The sequence below is a fragment of the Tenebrio molitor genome, chromosome 4 (genome assembly GCF_963966145.1).
Source record: "Tenebrio molitor chromosome 4, icTenMoli1.1, whole genome shotgun sequence".
NCBI classification, from domain to species: domain Eukaryota; kingdom Metazoa; phylum Arthropoda; class Insecta; order Coleoptera; family Tenebrionidae; genus Tenebrio; species Tenebrio molitor.
In genome coordinates this window covers 20,351,639-20,368,830 of record NC_091049.1, presented here as the reverse complement: position 1 = coordinate 20,368,830, position 17,192 = coordinate 20,351,639, and the positions used below count along the sequence as shown (strand labels likewise).

Genomic DNA, 17,192 nt, shown 5'->3' with positions numbered 1-17,192 from the left:
TATCCTGAAGATTCTCTGAAGTAAATGTGCAGTCGTTTGATGTTCGGCTTGCAGACGATTTTTCTTGAATCTTAAGATATTTGGCTAGCTGTTGGGCGCTTTTTTCGTTATCAGCTTCTCTTTGTTTTTTTCGCTTCAAGTTTTGTGCTCCTGACAACTTTTTGGGAGCTTGCGACATTTTAACCGATTTTACTAAAACAAACAACGAACAAGTAAATAAGTAATATATCACTTCTCATGCTCAGAAAGTGTCTCTAGGGATAAAAGTTTTTTTCTAATCTAAACCACAGATAATAGTCAAATCACAACAAGAAGATTTTAGAGTTCAAATTACGCTAACAATTTAGTCATAATAATAATAAGTGTTCTAAGCACTACTCTCCACATTTGCTATCAAAGTGACTACCTACTTTCAGCGTGATTCGGGTCGTAAATAAAAACGACACATCAGGTATAAAACCTGTAAAAATTAAACCTTGTTTAATAAATATTGTACTTACCAAAGATTTGTAGATAGGCACTCTGTACTCGTAGAAGACGTAACAATATCAACTATTGAAAGAATAATGCACGTATACTCAATTCAACAAACGAATTAAATAAAGTGTAGGTACTTTGTCACTTACACGAACACGTCAGCGGACAAGCGAAATTCGCGCGAAACGGGACACATTTGCACGCAGCGCAACTCTGCGTTGGCGGCAGCGCTTCGAAGTTGACGGATTCGCTTAGCGAGCGACAGAAGCGACGGCGCGAGCGGGGCGCCGGGCTGGATGATGGCGTCCCGCGCGCTATTCGACATATATTCGACAGAGCGCTCGCAAACAAAATATCCAAACACGAACATTTTCAAAATAAAGATTTTTTTCTTTAATTTCTGACTACAGAGGCGCCCCCTAAAGTTTCGGCGCCTGGAGCGGCCGCTCCGTTCGCCTTATGGTAGGGCCGGCCCTGAATCTGTTCTAATATTTGGTCATCGCGCCGTTTTTTGCGATCACTTAATTTAATCTACGGGGCATCGAGTGAACAAGTGCCTGAGCATAAATTTCATCATCCGCGAAACTTTCCCATGTATTTTCCACGACTTCCCATAAGTCATCTGCAGTACGAGGCCTGACATTCAGCTTCAACATTTCTTTTGCCATACGACCCTAGACGTTTTCTCATATAGGTATCTATTAACTACTATATAGGTAACGTGGATACGAGAGTGAAGCAAAGATCTCGATACAAAACGCAGTCCACTTATGCGCAGGCTCGTTTTCTGGAGCAACTGATTGGTGGAGGGTGTAGCTGTTTTTCCCACAATCCGCAGCGCGCAACAGCAACATCCTATTTTTAAATTCCTGCCATGCGCACATTATACTTGCTCTTAACAAAGTAGTTGGGAAGATGTTTCTGTACTGCTCCCACCCATGGCAATGTTTGCTTCACTCTCGAGCAAAGTAAAGATACGACGTTACCCACATAGTAGTTAATAGATATATGCTTTTTCTATGCAGTTGAGGTCGGGACTTTTGGCAGGTGATGTTAGCGTCTCTATATTATTATTTCTCAGCCGCTGGGTAACCACGTGGGCTGTATGCACAGGACAATTATCCTGCTGATAGATAAAATGATTGGGATATATCTGACGGACCGAAGGCAACATTACATATTCAAGTATATTTACAGAATTTTGAGCGTTGAATCTATTCTCAATGCGCCAACATGTTCCTAGACCGTGGTAACTAATCCATGCCCATGTGTTAATCGAAAATCTTCCACTTCTTTCAAGGGCTTTGATATAGTTCTCATCAAATCTAGTTCCGCGTGGTCGGTAAACACGAACATGTCCGTCATTAGTAATTTTTTCGTCGCTAAAGACCATATTTTCCCAAAATTGTATCTCTTTAAAACCATAATTCAAAGCGAACAACAGACGAGATTGTTTATTCTGTTCGGTAAGTTTTATCTTTTTCGCGGCCACATAATTATTTATATGTGATTTTTTTTACTCTTCGACATACCGTAGGTTGTGATCCCGGAAAATTTGTGTTAACAATAGCATCTCTAACAGTATGAAACGGATTTTCCCGTAAATAGTTTATCAGCTGAGTATCTTCGACATCGGTGGAAATCTTTTGGCGACCAGAACCTGCTTTCCTTTGCACAGTGCCCTCCAGTTCCCAACGCTTTTTCATCTTTAAAACACTGCTTTTATTTAAGTGGAATGCTTCAGCCGCTGCCCTTATAGACCACCCTTCTTCTAACAGCAAGACACAAATACAACCGGAAAGTTTTTGCCGCAATCCAAAATCAAATTGAAGAAGAAGAACTGCAATAGCATAAAATAATAAGCCAAAAACAAATTGAAGAATTGAAGCAGGATAATGTAAAACTAACTGAAGAACTGAAGCAGCATAATATACAATTTGGCTTCTTAGAAATTGGGCAATTCGTCCAGACTTTAAACAAGATGTTACCAACAACATTTTCATTGGAAAAGAGGTGGAAGAAAGTAGAAATATGAATACATGACATTCTGACTATTTCGGGGGGTGAACATGAAATATTGACTACAGAAGATGTATCGTTTTTTTAGCACTTATTTAATGATATTAAGCCTGAGAAATCTGCCTGTATTCAAAGGCCGGTTGACACGATATTTTATTTTTTTCTGATAAAATTTGATTTAAAATTTTTAAATAACTATTTTTTCACTACTACTTACTAGTTCATTTGTGAAATTGGTTTTCCTTCGTAATAGTCAATAATAATTTCATTATTGACTACTGGTTAGTAATGAAGAGACCGGATAACTACCGATTTTGTACGTTATTGTTCAACAGCACCCTGCAGTTTTCACAGGAATTGCATCAATTGTAATTATTTGACGTTAATTAAAAGTAAAAACCAAACGACGAAGTTAAACAGACTGTTACAATATAAATAAGCGGTAGTATGCATTTTGCATTGATCTCCCAGAAATGTGAAAAGTAATTTATAATTTCTTGTAACAACTAATCAAATCATACATAATTTGCAGTTTTTTGTGTCATTTCATCAAACATTTCATATCGTAAAAAAAGTAGAAATTTCGTTGAAAACTGATATCTGAATAAAAAAAAAACAAAGGAAAAAAACTAGACTCTCTAGAACGTGTTCTAAAATATTTTACATACAATTTTATACAGGGTGTCGCAAAATTGTGGTATTCCGAGTTAAGAGCGTTATAGAAAATCCCTTCGGAGTAAGTAACAATTTGTTGAAAAATATTTTAGAAGCACGGTTAAGAAGAAATAAGGAATTTTAATTCAATACGGCAACGCTGTTAATTTTTAATGTCTTAATATTTCTATACTCGAACCATTGCTAGGTAAACGAGCATAAAATAATTTTCGATTTTGCCCTTATTTTTTTTTAAGAAAAATTTATAAAAGCAAAAATTTATTGTTTCAAGATAAGTCTCTTTCAAAAATTTTTATTATTTTGCTTTCATTTCCCCATCATATGTAGAAATAAATGCTAACATTCATAGCTTCAAGTTACAGAAAATTTGCAGATTTGCAAAGGTATAAGTTTGTAAGGGAGCCCCCTAATTTTTTAAAATAATTTTATTCTTACTCCTGTAAAGCTTCTTTGCATCGCTGTGAACTCGGAATGTCACGTAGGTATGTAAAAAAATATTTGATGTTATTTTATATAACCTTTTTAATGTAAAATATGTCGTCGTGTCAAACGGCGTTAAAGAATGAAACAACATATTGATTTTAACATATGTATTTCTAAAGTTTTAGTATTCCATGTGCTGTAATATTTTTTTTTCATAAATTATAACAAAAATGAAACATTCTATTTGTTCTTCATTTTAACTATGTAAGTATATGAGTATTTACTTTGATACCAACTCCATTAAAGAGCAGCATTTCGATACTGCACAATAAATGCAATTTAAGCATTCTCTCTTTTCTAGGCTCATTAATGTATTCTCACCAGCACTGTAACACTAACAATATTGTGGTGTGGTATGATTTACTTTGCCTCTTCCTTTTTTTATGTGACGTCCCGGTATATTGTTTTATTTCTTTTAGATGTTTTATCTTGGTTGTTTTGTGATTTAATAAAAGAAAGATACTGCAATTATATTTGAATTGAGGTGGCTTTTACTTTGTGACGATCCATTTAATAAATTATTTATTCTATTTAATTATGTGTTTAATAATAAATTTACTTAGCATGTCGGTAAATGAACAAAACTATCTTTCATCAAGCGGGTTTTAAATATACATTAAAATGTATGTTGTTGGGTAAGGTAAGAGTACGTATTATCAGCACGTTAAGGGCCCTTTTGAAATTTAACATTCTGTAAAAAATATGTAGGTAAATATATCTAGACTTATAAAATTTTTCCATTAGGCAGAATAATCATTCACCTTGCAAGTTCAATTTGTATTTTTATTGGAATAAATTTTTGAAAAACAGAAAAAATAAAATCAGAAAAAATACTAGATGCCCCGGTTATCGGCACTTCAAAATAAAGCGAGTACCAATTATCGGCAGATGAAATCCCCTATTATCGGCATACTTACGAGCATAAGAAAATAGAAAAACATATTTATTTAATAGTTGATCGTTATTAGTTGATCGATCATCATCGCTATCAATTGCTTGCTCCGGATATATATCGTCGCTTTTCTTATTCTTCTTCCTCTTTTCTACTTCCATTTTCTTTCTTTTCCTCTCTTCATGTCTTTGTACTTTCTTTTCTTCTTCTTTTCGTTTCTTCTCTTCCTTTTATTTAAAATATTGCTGCCACTGAGACGATGGTGCAACTGAGGGTATCTTTTCTTTCGGCTTTTTTTTTCAAAGTAACTTTTTTAGGTTCTGGCCAAAACAAAGTTTTCTTAAATGGTGTAGGAACTTTAATATCTGTGGTGCTTCTTCTAATTGCCTATCAGCCTCATGAGTACAGGATTCTTCTATCACAGGGTTTTCTTGTTCTATTCTATTATCACAGTCGTTTACATCTGATATATTTACAATCTCATCGTGAACATCTATAATTATAGGAAACGACAAACTGTCCAAGTCGAGATTTCCTGTAAAGTCGGTTTCGTCATTAGGTTCAAGAGTCTCATCATTGGATATTGATTCTCTAGATTCTGTAGCAGTAAGTTGGTTATCGTTATTATGAAAGGAAGTCATTGAACGGTTTATTCATCTTCAAGTAACTTTATATGAACGATAATTACCATGGATCTATCAATAGCAGATTCTAAATCATATCAACTATTGGCCAGATAAATTTACTTGAAGGTGAATAAACCGGGCCTTAATCGTGTGTTTTTTTTTCGTAATAATTTTGTCCACCTTTCGAAAAAAAATCCTTTACTTGCCACAAATTTTGCAGGTACTCCTATTCTACTCTTCATTATTTTGAAAAAGTCTTGGTTCGATAGACCGATGCACGTTCTTTCCACCATCCTAACGGGTTTTCCGTTCTTTTCAATACTACTTCTTACACGTTATTGTTCGACAATCTCTGCAGCGGCTGTATTTTCTTTACTGAATTAAGTGGGCAGTTTTTTTTATCAAAATCATCCCATATGGATGAATCAGCGACGCATTGGTCAACTTCTATTTCAAAGGCTTCTTTTTCTTTGTGTTAAGGAAAATTTATTTCTGAAGCCAATCATTATCACTAATCTAACTACATATCACTTTTACTTCTACGAAGGAATTGTTATTTGAAAATCCTTATCTTTGAAATCAAGGATCCAGCAAAGTGCCCATAGCGAAAATGTTATTTTCTTCAATGTTTTTAACTAGTTTGCTTATTTGGTCTAATAATTTATATTAGAGACATACCTATAAACGGTATAAGCTGTCGTGAAAGAGGAGATGCTGTAAGAATAGATCGGATTGTAGTCGGAACGAAAACGGGGAATGTTTTGCACTCATTTTGGGTTGTTTTACTAAGTTTTTAAAGTGCCTAATTGTCCTGATCTAGAACTAATATTTTGTCTTGAAAAGTAATACAGTAAAAGCTCCCTTAACGGACAGCTCCTATGAACGGACAGCTCTATCGAACGGACAGTTCTTTGGGCACCGTTTTAATTCGTATAGGTTTGTTAAGAAACTCATCTCTATTGAACGGACACGGACAGCAGTTTCTCCCCTCTCTTTGAAAATATAGCTCCCTTAGGCGGACGCGGCTCCAGTCAATCGCCACCAGCCAGAGCTAGTCGCATCGTTTTACATGCATCAACATTTTTTGACTTACTCTTATTAGTGTATGATCTGCGCTAGTGATAACTTGATAGATATGTTCGCGCCCATGATACGCGATATGTTACTTAACCTCAAGAACACCGTATCTTCGAGGCGCAACAAAAAATTGTTACGTTACGATGTTTTGTTGCATGTCTGCACTCACCTTAAGATGAGTTTTATCCTACATTGGTACTGAATTTGTTTTAAGTGAGCATTTTAACATTACATATACATGTATATAGGTATATTATTACGATATGTACATATTGAAGACAATAAAAATAGTAGTTGAGTGAATGAATATCTTTGGTTGACGAGATTTTTCATTTCTTTATTTTTTGCCTAGATCCTCTGCAAGAAATTCAACCTACTCCTACTACAAGTTCTGTTGAATTCCCAAATTCCGCAACCACTATGCTGCCTAATTTTTTACCTGATAAACCTGACCCTGCAAATACTCCTTCCGATGTTGACAGTCCATCACCTCTCCCGACTAACATTAACGATGATGATATGTTCAGACGCAATGCATACGTTAGGAGATTAGAAAAACAAGTAGCTAGGTACAAACGTAAAATTATTTTGTTACGAAATCAAAACAAAAAGCTACGAACGGAACAAAATAAAATCAAAGCAAAGAGAATCTACCTCTGCTTCTCAACGACGACCAAAAATGTTCTTTAAGTAGGCAAACTATGAGGGGTATCAAATGGTCCGATGACACAATGATGAAAGCCTACAAGTTGCGACTAGCATGTGGTACAATTGGATATGACGTTATCAGAGAAATCGGTCAACCTTTACCAACGCACCGTAGTCTGCAAAGAAGGATAGAGCATCTGAAATTTTGCCCCGGGTTGCTTAATCAGGTATTAGCAGCTATGGAACCAAAAGTTGTGCTGATGGCTGCAGAAGAGAAACATTATGCTATTTTACTTGACGAAATGGCAATAACGCCTAAATTAGACTTCGACCCCAGCACCAGCTCAATTCTAGGAAAACCAACGCTGCCTTCCTCGACTAAGCAGTATGAAGATATTGCCACACATGGATTAGTGTACATATATGCTAGCTGGTGTAACATCTAGATGGAAGCAAGTTGTTGGCTACCATTTTACGGGCAAATCTTTCGATGCAAAGCCGATATTGATAGCCTTATTTCGAAGGCAGAGCACATGGGACTGCATGTGGATGCTATAATAAGCGACATGGGTGGTCAAAATCAAGCCATCTGGAGGCTTTATAACATCCACGCTTGAAGACATGAGGTTATAAAAAATTCAACCCCGCACCCAGTTAACCCTTCCAGGAAGTTATATTTTCACCCCGATCCCCCACATATTTTTAAAAATTTAAGAGGTCATTTAACAAATGGGCAACAAATCATTATTCCCGAATCATTTATCCAAGCATATTGCCTACCAACAAACGTGGTCGACATAAGTCATATTAAATGTTTGATGCACATAGATTATGGAGATTTAAAGCTTGCTCCATCATTGACAGAGTCTTGCGTTAAGCCGTCACATTTTGACAAAATGAAAGTTGGTCTAGCAGTAAGACTCCTGAATCATGATACAGCAGCTGCTCTGAGATACTGTGTGGAACGAAATGTATACTCCACAAAGAAGCCATTACGACAGCATGGTTTTGCGAAACAATGCATACATGGTTTAAATTAGTGACTAGTCGTAGGAGAACTTTGGCGCTTGGGAGAGATAATGAACTAAATTATACAAACGCTATAGAATTTTTACAACAGACAATTTACCTGTTTGAAAATATCAAGATTGGACCTCTAGGAGTGTGGAGACCAGTTCAAACGGGAGTACTTTTGGCATCCACCAATGCTATAGAATTAGCAAAATTTTACTTGGAAACAAACAATTTTAATTTTCTATATTTAGGCCGTTTTACGCAAGATCTATTTTCGATGATACGATTCATTAAGTGCATTCATAAGTCCAGAGTTCTTTAAGATGGCTTTAAGAATCATCTCAGTAGCACAATTTTTCAAACCCATCAGGTCAGGCAATTACCCTGCTGATGATTCTTCATATTTAATAGAGTTTTTAAATAGCAAACCCGTTGAAAGAATCGAAGAGGAACCAATTCCGATAAATGACGAGAAAATAGAGGAAACTAGTGATGAAGAAATACAGAGCCTTTATTGTTTATTTATTTAACAGGCAGAACCGTTCATCAGCTGATAGTGAATACTGGTTTGGAATGTACAACCTGCTTAGAAAGTCTTAAAACTACATCCATTGATCCCCAAATAGCAGAATTCAAAAGACTCACCGAACTAAAGGCACTATCTGATAAAATAACGTATCCCTCACGGTAATTATTAAATTTTTAATCACTCTACAATTAGGGATTATATTATACTTAATTTATTTTGCAGAGAAGTGTTTGACTTGTTGCAAGGAGCAGAGCAACATTATAGAAAATTCAAACATGCGCTAATTAACAGGGCTACTGTCCTTAAAGCGATCAGTGACACCTACTTAAGTTTGAACACCCAAAACTTCCCTGCCTGCCATAACATAAGGTTAAAATTAGTCAATTTATATCTCAAGTCCAGAATTTATTTTACACTAAGGCGCTTAAATAAGAAATATGAGCAACAAGAAAATGAACCAAAATGTGGCAGCAAAAGTATTGGTATGCGCCTAGGTGTAAAACGCATATATTAAAGTTAATGAAATAGGGAAATCACCCAATGAATGAATAATTTGAACAATTATGGATGGCTCACACTTTGGACAACAAAATTGGTCTTTTTTTTAAACAGTTATATTTAATACATAATATCTTACAAATACGAAATACATTAAAAATTTTGAAATTTTACCCATTACACAACTAAACTTAATTTAAAAATAAATAAAAAACTTCATTAAGTCCTGAGCTTTTGGCGATAATTCGTCTTTAACCATACCATGTACCTACTAGATTCACCGCCAAAAATGGAGTGACACATATTTCTATGTGGTTTAAATAAAAAAGTTCTCTAATTTGATGAGGCAAATTGATAGTAATACAGGAGGGTGTCCCAGAACTCGCTCCCCTGAGAAAAGAGGAAAAATCTCCAAAAAAAAGGGGCAAATAAATAATCCAGAAGAAACATTTTTCTAGCTTGAACGGTATTCAAGAAAAGAACCAATCAAATCGTTTTAAGCCATCCAGGTGTATTTCCCGTAATTGTTGTTAGGTTGCATATTTTATTACGTTTTCAATAAACTTTTGAGAAAAGTCACTGTCAAAATTTCATTCAAATCCCGTCAGTACAGCCGTCGTAGTCAACCATGCTCTTCATCATGTATTCTGCAGCGGATTATGTGGAAATATTGATAAATTGATAATTTACGGAGAATGTGGAGGGAATGTTAGAGAGAGAGCGGGTGCAACTGAACTGCGCACAAAATCCATTAGATGCTTAATCCGACACTCAAATTGCGCTCAAGAATTTTTTTCTACCTGGACTGACCTTTACAAACACCTGAACTTCGCTCAGTATCCAAAAGGATTAGAGAGAGATGGTGAAGTAACCATTGATTCAAATTCCTTTTCCCTCACAAATCAAATTATTTATTTCAATATTTTTACAAAATGTAAATGTTTATATTATAATACATAACATAAAAAGTAATATATTTACCTATTACAAATTCGCAATACTACTAAATTTATACGAAATACATTTAACAAAATTATAACGTGATATTTCATGCCTATCTAACTGTATAATTTTTGATCGGATAAACTTCTGTTTTAACAATATTTCCCGTCGAATATATTTCTTTTCATTTCGCTTAATAGAATTAAGTTTTACATATGTGTCGGTTTGCATTTCCAACAATACTTTTAAAAATGAATGTATGTTTGGATATGGGCTTGAATTTTCTCTTTTAAATTTAGAATGGAAAGATTCGCATGTGTTTGTCGTCCTTAAAATGCTGCAACTGTTTTCCGCCCATATCTCTGGAGGAAAATTAGACTCACTGTCGATGTAATTGTCAACCAAATAATCAGCAAACTGGTCAAGTTTCGAATTTTCTGGTTTTTCGCACATGAAATCTTCCGCGAAAAAATCTCCCACTTCCGCCGGTGGAAGAAATGTCAGGCCGAATAAATGTTTTAGCCAGGTTCCAATAGGAGCTAGTCCCAGTTGCTGTATTTTACGCCACCTGTAATAAAAAATCATTTTAAGTTATGTATTATTTGCTTAACAAATAAAAAAGAAATATGAAATAATACGTACCATGATTGCGCAAGATGGAATCGGCATCCAATAATTTGAACTCCTTGCCAAACTTCTTCGACGCTTAAATGAATTGCCATTTCGAAATCAATTACAATAGTCTTCGGGTTTAGAATACAATGCACAAATCACATTTTTCTTTTAATATATTAAATAATCTTAATATGTACTTTTTGATTTATTTTTCAATAAACAAAATACTACCGGCACATAAACCTCATTGCACAATGCATGTATGGTAAAAAGTTGCCCAAAGAATTTTGTGCAAAATTCGAATGTGCCGTCCATGTAAAGAGTGTCTTGTTGGCACATAAATTCGATATTGCTTTTACAAGAAAACACAACGATATTTTCTGATAGATTGTTACACAACAAGAACGGTTCTTCCTTACTTGTTTTTAAGTTCGCAGTATTTAAAAATATTTGTACCTCTTCAGCCGATCTTGGCAATTTTGGCACTAATTGTAATCGTGCACGATTAATATTGTTTCTTATGTATCGAAAATCGGTGACAGATATAGTTTCTAATGCGTCTCTTTGATTATTTAATTCTTTCCGAATTAATTTCGCTGGTTTGGCAAAAATGTCTTCTTGGGCTTGTCTCTTTAAGGAGTTACTGACTTTTTGTCTTACCAATAATTCTTCTTCCAAATTGTGATTGTGAGTACCTTCTTTTCTCGAAAAAACTGAATTTAGAGTGTAAACTGTTGCTATGCAATTTTTGTTTGTACACCGCCACACTGTTTCTTCACTTGTTTTTAAAACTCTGTATTTTCTAAACTTGTATTTTTCAAAAATTAACAACAACTGTCCACGTTGACTTAACATAGTATCAAATTTTTCCATATTTACGGTTTTAGTAAAACTAAAATTCACAAATAACTTATATTTGTTACTTATAACTCACTTATTTATAATTTTTTCTCACCTTCTTACCACTCCTTCCAACCCCCACTAAACAGTTTTTTGAAAATTGTTATTGGCCATCACCCTTCTCGGTTCTCCTATTTGCTCAATGGACAACTATTTGAAATAGATAGTTTTTGGAAATTCATAATGTTGTTAGAGCGGCCTGTCCAATTTGGTTTATGAATTATGATGCCGCCGACAAGTACCTACTTTCGATACGTTGGTGGGCCCTCAAAGAACTGGGAAAATCCCAACATTTGGCGTCTGTTTGTCGCTATCCTGTGGCAAAATCCACAGGAGGCAACGTCGAACGAAACAAACAAAAAAAGTACCTGCATAAGTACTGAGCGCAGTTCAGTTGAAGATTAAGCAACCCTTCTGACTACCTGTTTCTAATCTGTGCGCAGTTCGAGTGCCTCCGAGAGAGCAAGGGTTTATGCCCAACGTTTTCCTAACAGGAATCATCGCGATCACAAAACGATCCTCAGTGTTATTGTACGAACAGTCGAGACAGATCAATTTCCTATGACTGTACGCACTGTTGACAACGAATAGGTTATTTTAGATGCCTTTGAAGAAAGTACCGAAAGCATTAAAGACGTTGCTCAGGAATTGAATATTTTGAAAACTTCTGCAGTATATGTAGTGATGAAGACTGAACGACGACGTCCATACCATTATACGCGTGTGCAGCATTTGTAGCCAGAACATTACCCTGCCAGACGGGAATTCTGTATGTGGCTTTTAAATCTAGAAGAAAACAATCCTAATTTTGTTTTGCAGATTTTGTTTTCTGATGAATCAATTTTCGGCAGACGAGGATGTTACAATGCGCATAATTGGCACATCTGGGTGGAAGAAAATCCACATGATCTATTTTCAAGAGCATTTCAGGAACGATTTTATATAAATTTGTGGGCTGGTCTATTAGGGAATCATGTGGTATGTCTTTAATAGAAATTACTTTACATGTCATCTAACTTCTCTCCCTAGATAGGACCTTTTGAATTTCCTGCATGGTTAAGGGAAGATATTTATGCAGAATTTTTGAATGCAGAACTTCCCAGTTTGCTTGATGACATTCCACTTCTTTTTTGTGCTAACAACTGGTTTCAAACGAAGGCGTACTACCACACTTCAGTTGACAAGTTCGAGAAATTTTGAATCAACAGTATCCTCATCGATGGATGGTCATGGCGGTTCACGACACTGGCCTGCGTGATCCCCCAATTTAAATCTTCTGGATTTCTTTCTTAAAAATGTAGTATTCAGGTGCCCTATCCCTACAGAAGAACAACTCAGGGGTTGCTTCCTCTTTTTTTTACTCCATTTGTTCCATTTTGTGTAGCTTTGTTGAAAACTTACTGAAAATCACATCATAATCATATTTAACAGTTCAGACTTACAGTGCTTCACTAACATGTAAACTACCCAAAAATCAATAGGGAATTCGATAATTTCCAGTTACTTCAGAATCAGTTGTATATAAAGGAGTTTCGAGAGTGAAACATCCCAGCTCAATACACAGACCCCCATTAGGTCTATCTATCTGCAACCGTATCTTTACACCTGTAAGTGTTGCTGTATATTGGTCCTAGTAAAAATATTCTAAGATAGTACTCACTATATTAGTTTCCTTTCCTTGTTCCAAACTAAAAAACCTAATTAGTAAGGTATATTTCTATCACCACAAACCTAAACTTATTCAGTTTTGGAGGTACTTTGCATTTCACAGGTCTTAAAATTTACAGAAGAAACTCGTCACTTTATAGTTTTTCCTGTAACCAAATTTTTAGACTTAAAATTGTGTAAGAAGGTTTAAGAAAATCCATAAAGCGATTCCCACACAATTAAAAATTTATGTGTAATCATATTTTATTCTTACCTGAGACAGAATAATTACATCGTGGCAGTTTTTTTCAGAGCTGCACTATTGTTGAACAAGATGAACATGTGAACATGTATAAATTTCTTGCAAAAGTAAAGATGAAAGACTGTCCGTTTTAGCTATTGCGATTTCAAATATTGCAGCATAAAAAATGTTGCAGTAAATCAAAGATTAAATATATCGTGAATAAATCTGAATCTGTCATAGCTGTCAAGCTGTCTGACACATACAATTTCAAGTTAGTTCTACAAAACTCCCTGACATATCTCCTATCTTTGTCACACTCACGGCATTTATCGATAATGTCCTCTCTTTTAATTTGGAGTCTCAAAAATGAACAATGAGTTGTCGTTACTTTGTTTATTATCGAGAACCTTAGTTACTATAGTAGTAACAATGTAAAAAAAGTACACGTAAGAAAATGACCCACTTCACGTACTATGCGTGAATATCAATTTTTTGAAATAAATTGTAGGTACCGGCCGAAAGTAAATTGTTCGACAAATCAGATCTGTAAATTAAATTTTTCTCAATTCTTAAGGGTCATTTTTCCACCAGCGGTAAAAGATGAATCGCCCTGTAGCAATATGCGTAATGACAAATAAATCCGGTCTCGATGCCGTGCCTCCCTGTTTTTGTTTTAGTAATCAACCGTTTGAAGTTTTTGATTTTTGCACTTTCCTAGAGAGTGTGGTGAATCGCATTAGACCGGAAAAATTAGGGATCTTTATTTGTACTATGATGGCCAAAAAATTTTAGCGGTCACTATCTTGACATTCACGTAAAGTGTAAATAAACCTGTTGGAACCGTAACGCCACTTTCAATTCTTGTCATTTTGACATGCATATTGTTATTCTGCCAATCAATTTAAACTGTTAAAAGCTCAGATATTCCACAAATCCGACATGAATGAACAAAATTAGAGCAATTATAATCTGAGGTAAACGTTCTGCGTAGTAGAAAATGACAAAATAATTTCTAATTTTGAAATTTACCACACAAAAAAATGCCAATCATAATCAAGATGTCATAATGACACTGAAATATGGATTACAATTTTTTTTTTTTCGAAATGACAGAAAATGATGGCTAAAATTTTGTGGCCGCCATAGTACAGTCGTTGACCAAAATAAAATAGGACAAAGTGTTACCTTAGGCAGTTTCACAATTCAAAGATTTGTGTAGTGTAACTGAGGCGTATGTGTCTCAGATTACAACTTGATTTGACTTGACAATTGATTTACAAAAAGTTAGGTTGTGTTTTTTTACTTGTCATCTCGTCACTGTCACTATGTTCAATTGAATGATTATGAGTTTTTGAAATATTGTCGAATGATGACACGAATGATGACATGAATTGTTTTTTTATTTTTGACACTTTTGTTTCCTAAGAGATGGATTTCGCAAAAATATCGAATTACACAATCGAAATTTACTTTGTCCTATTTTATTTTGGTCAACGACTGTACTTCTTAATAAACAAACTGATGAAAAAACATTTTGTTGATGTCCGTATAACGTGGTGTTAACTAACGTCTTTCAGTCAGTTATTGGTTATTACTAATTCCGGGGAGGAATTTACCGTCTGTTATCATGGGCTAGTGTAACCATCAGAGCAATTTATAACTGCTTAGTCTCGTTTCAACTGCAATATAACGTTAGGATTCTTGGACAACTATACCTACCTACATTTACGGAATTGAATCAAAGGGGTGTTCCATTAATTTCGGCTTAATTCACCTCACTTGAAATGTATGAATTACATAAATTCCGTTCAATAATAATAATTGATGCGACTAATGTGTTTTGCACAAACTGCCGTATAATTAAAATCAGGGTATTGCCTAGCAACTATTGAACTGAATTTAGTCGAATGTGAAGCTAATGAGCGATGACATGCGAAATATTGCCGTCAATAGCTCCGCAAAGTTGGTTTCTAGATAATGTTAACGATAAAAAATTATTTAAGAAATTCTCATACCATTGAAAATAAGGAGAGTTAATAGCTACATCTTGTTTTAGACGTAAATCACTCGTTTACAAGTTGTTTTCCTTCCTATCGATTGCATCTGTTTCATTTTCCCGAAAGTGGCTGTTTATCCCAGACAAGTAGATTCAAAATGCATTATTAGAAAGTCCAATATTCGAATGTGTGCCGAAATAATAACAGTTAAACAATTTAAAAATAGTCTGTTTTGTGTTTTCAGATCTTTAAGGAGTCTTGATAGCATCAGGATTAAAGAGAGCTCATTATTTAAATCACAAGGAAAGAAGGATGCACGGTTTCTGCAGTCTATAAATAGAAGTAGTTTGTCTAACGTTGCGAAGCTGGCGGCACATCCAAAATTTGTGTGGGTTTTCAACGCCAACTGCGATGAGACAGTCATTTATAATGACCCTGTATATGTGATGGGTGAATTTGGTACTTGTTATTTGCAGTACTTAGTTAATTATTATTATGCTCCCTACGGTATCCTTCTCATATTCATCATCCACGGGTTGTGACTAATCGTAGTCTACAAAGGTGATATGATATAGTGCAATGTTGACATTTTGTAGGAGTAATAACCTGGTCGAATAAAAATTACCATACATTTAATTTAAATAAAAATGAATGCCTCCTAAAATATGTATAACCCTAATGATTTCCCTTGCATTAATTGTTGCCCACACAGCATGGATGTCAAGAAGCTTCAATAAATTTGTAAGACGGTATGTTAATCTATATTATTATATTTTTAAAATTAATTGATCCTGTACTATAAAACCATTCCTCTTCCTTAAAAAGCTTCATTGTAGAACAACGTGAAGCTTTTAAGATCTATTCACAGAAATATAATCATTGTGACAGATCAACTAGGAATAACTCTTGATCTGTAGTTACTCAATAGTGATAAAAATGTGTGGTACGAGTATATTTACTACAGGCGCCTTGAAAGTTTAAAAATGAGGAGTCATTTGTTTTGTCGAACAATGATTTATTCATAATGGTTTCATCGGAGGAAAAATCTGTCACTGTTACTTCTTATCAATTCCAGTGAGGTTCTCCAAGCTCTGGAAATTGTTGGGTGGCATAGTTTGGCCCAGTTTAAATTAAATTGGAAGCCTCGTTCGTTAACATTATTACTTCAGGTAGTACCAATTTCAGCTAGTTTGATTCATTTTCTGAGAGGCGAAACCGCAGTGTCCATGAGGTATGTCACAGACAAAGTTGTTCTTTGATTTTGGTGTATCTATGGTAAGTACCACAAGAGGACATTGTTTCAGTTTAGCTAATTAGAAGATTCTAATGGAAACTATTCCTGTGTTCGTGATTATGACTTAGTTAAAGTGCCGATGATCAAATTATTGGGTGGTTTAACGCTCCATGAGTTAACTACGTTAACTCCTCTTCGTCGAACTACTAATAGACAGGAGAACCGAAATAAAATAAAAACAATTATAACATTTTTACGATAAAGCTTTACAAATTGATTTAGAATTTGGAATAAATTAGCCATCAAAGCGTACACTCGCCTATGAGTAAGGGCGAAAATTTTCTGTTGTGATAGAAACGGATCCGTGTCAAAAAAATTACATTGTTATAGAAAAAATTAAATAATTAAAGTTAAAATTGTCATGGTCAGCGCGAATTCTCTGTCGCAAATTCTCTAAATTGTTTGGTCTCTTAAAGTAAACCCTGCTTTTAGTACGCTTTTAGTATTTAAACAAATTTACTTTGTCAATTTCTTGGTTAACATAATGAACATTTATCTTCCTTTGTTACGCTAAATTTCAGCTGTTGCAGTTAACATTAATTATTCGGGAACAAAACTTGTGTTACATCGTGTACTTTGAATTCGATTACTTTAAACTAAAATGTTCTGGATTGG

At 34.8% G+C, this 17,192-nt stretch overlaps 2 long non-coding RNA genes across 2 annotated transcripts in view; both read left to right on the top strand.

The window, feature by feature from the left end:
* The window catches only part of LOC138128122 (uncharacterized), a 197,680-nt gene that overhangs the window by 113,474 nt on the left and 67,014 nt on the right, over window positions 1–17,192 (top strand). The gene's annotated exons all lie outside the window — the stretch shown is intronic.
* Window positions 10,732–13,745, top strand: LOC138129772 (uncharacterized). Its single transcript, XR_011159377.1, has 3 exons — window positions 10,732–12,164; window positions 12,215–12,373; window positions 12,425–13,745. It is a non-coding gene; the product is annotated as an uncharacterized lncRNA (long non-coding RNA).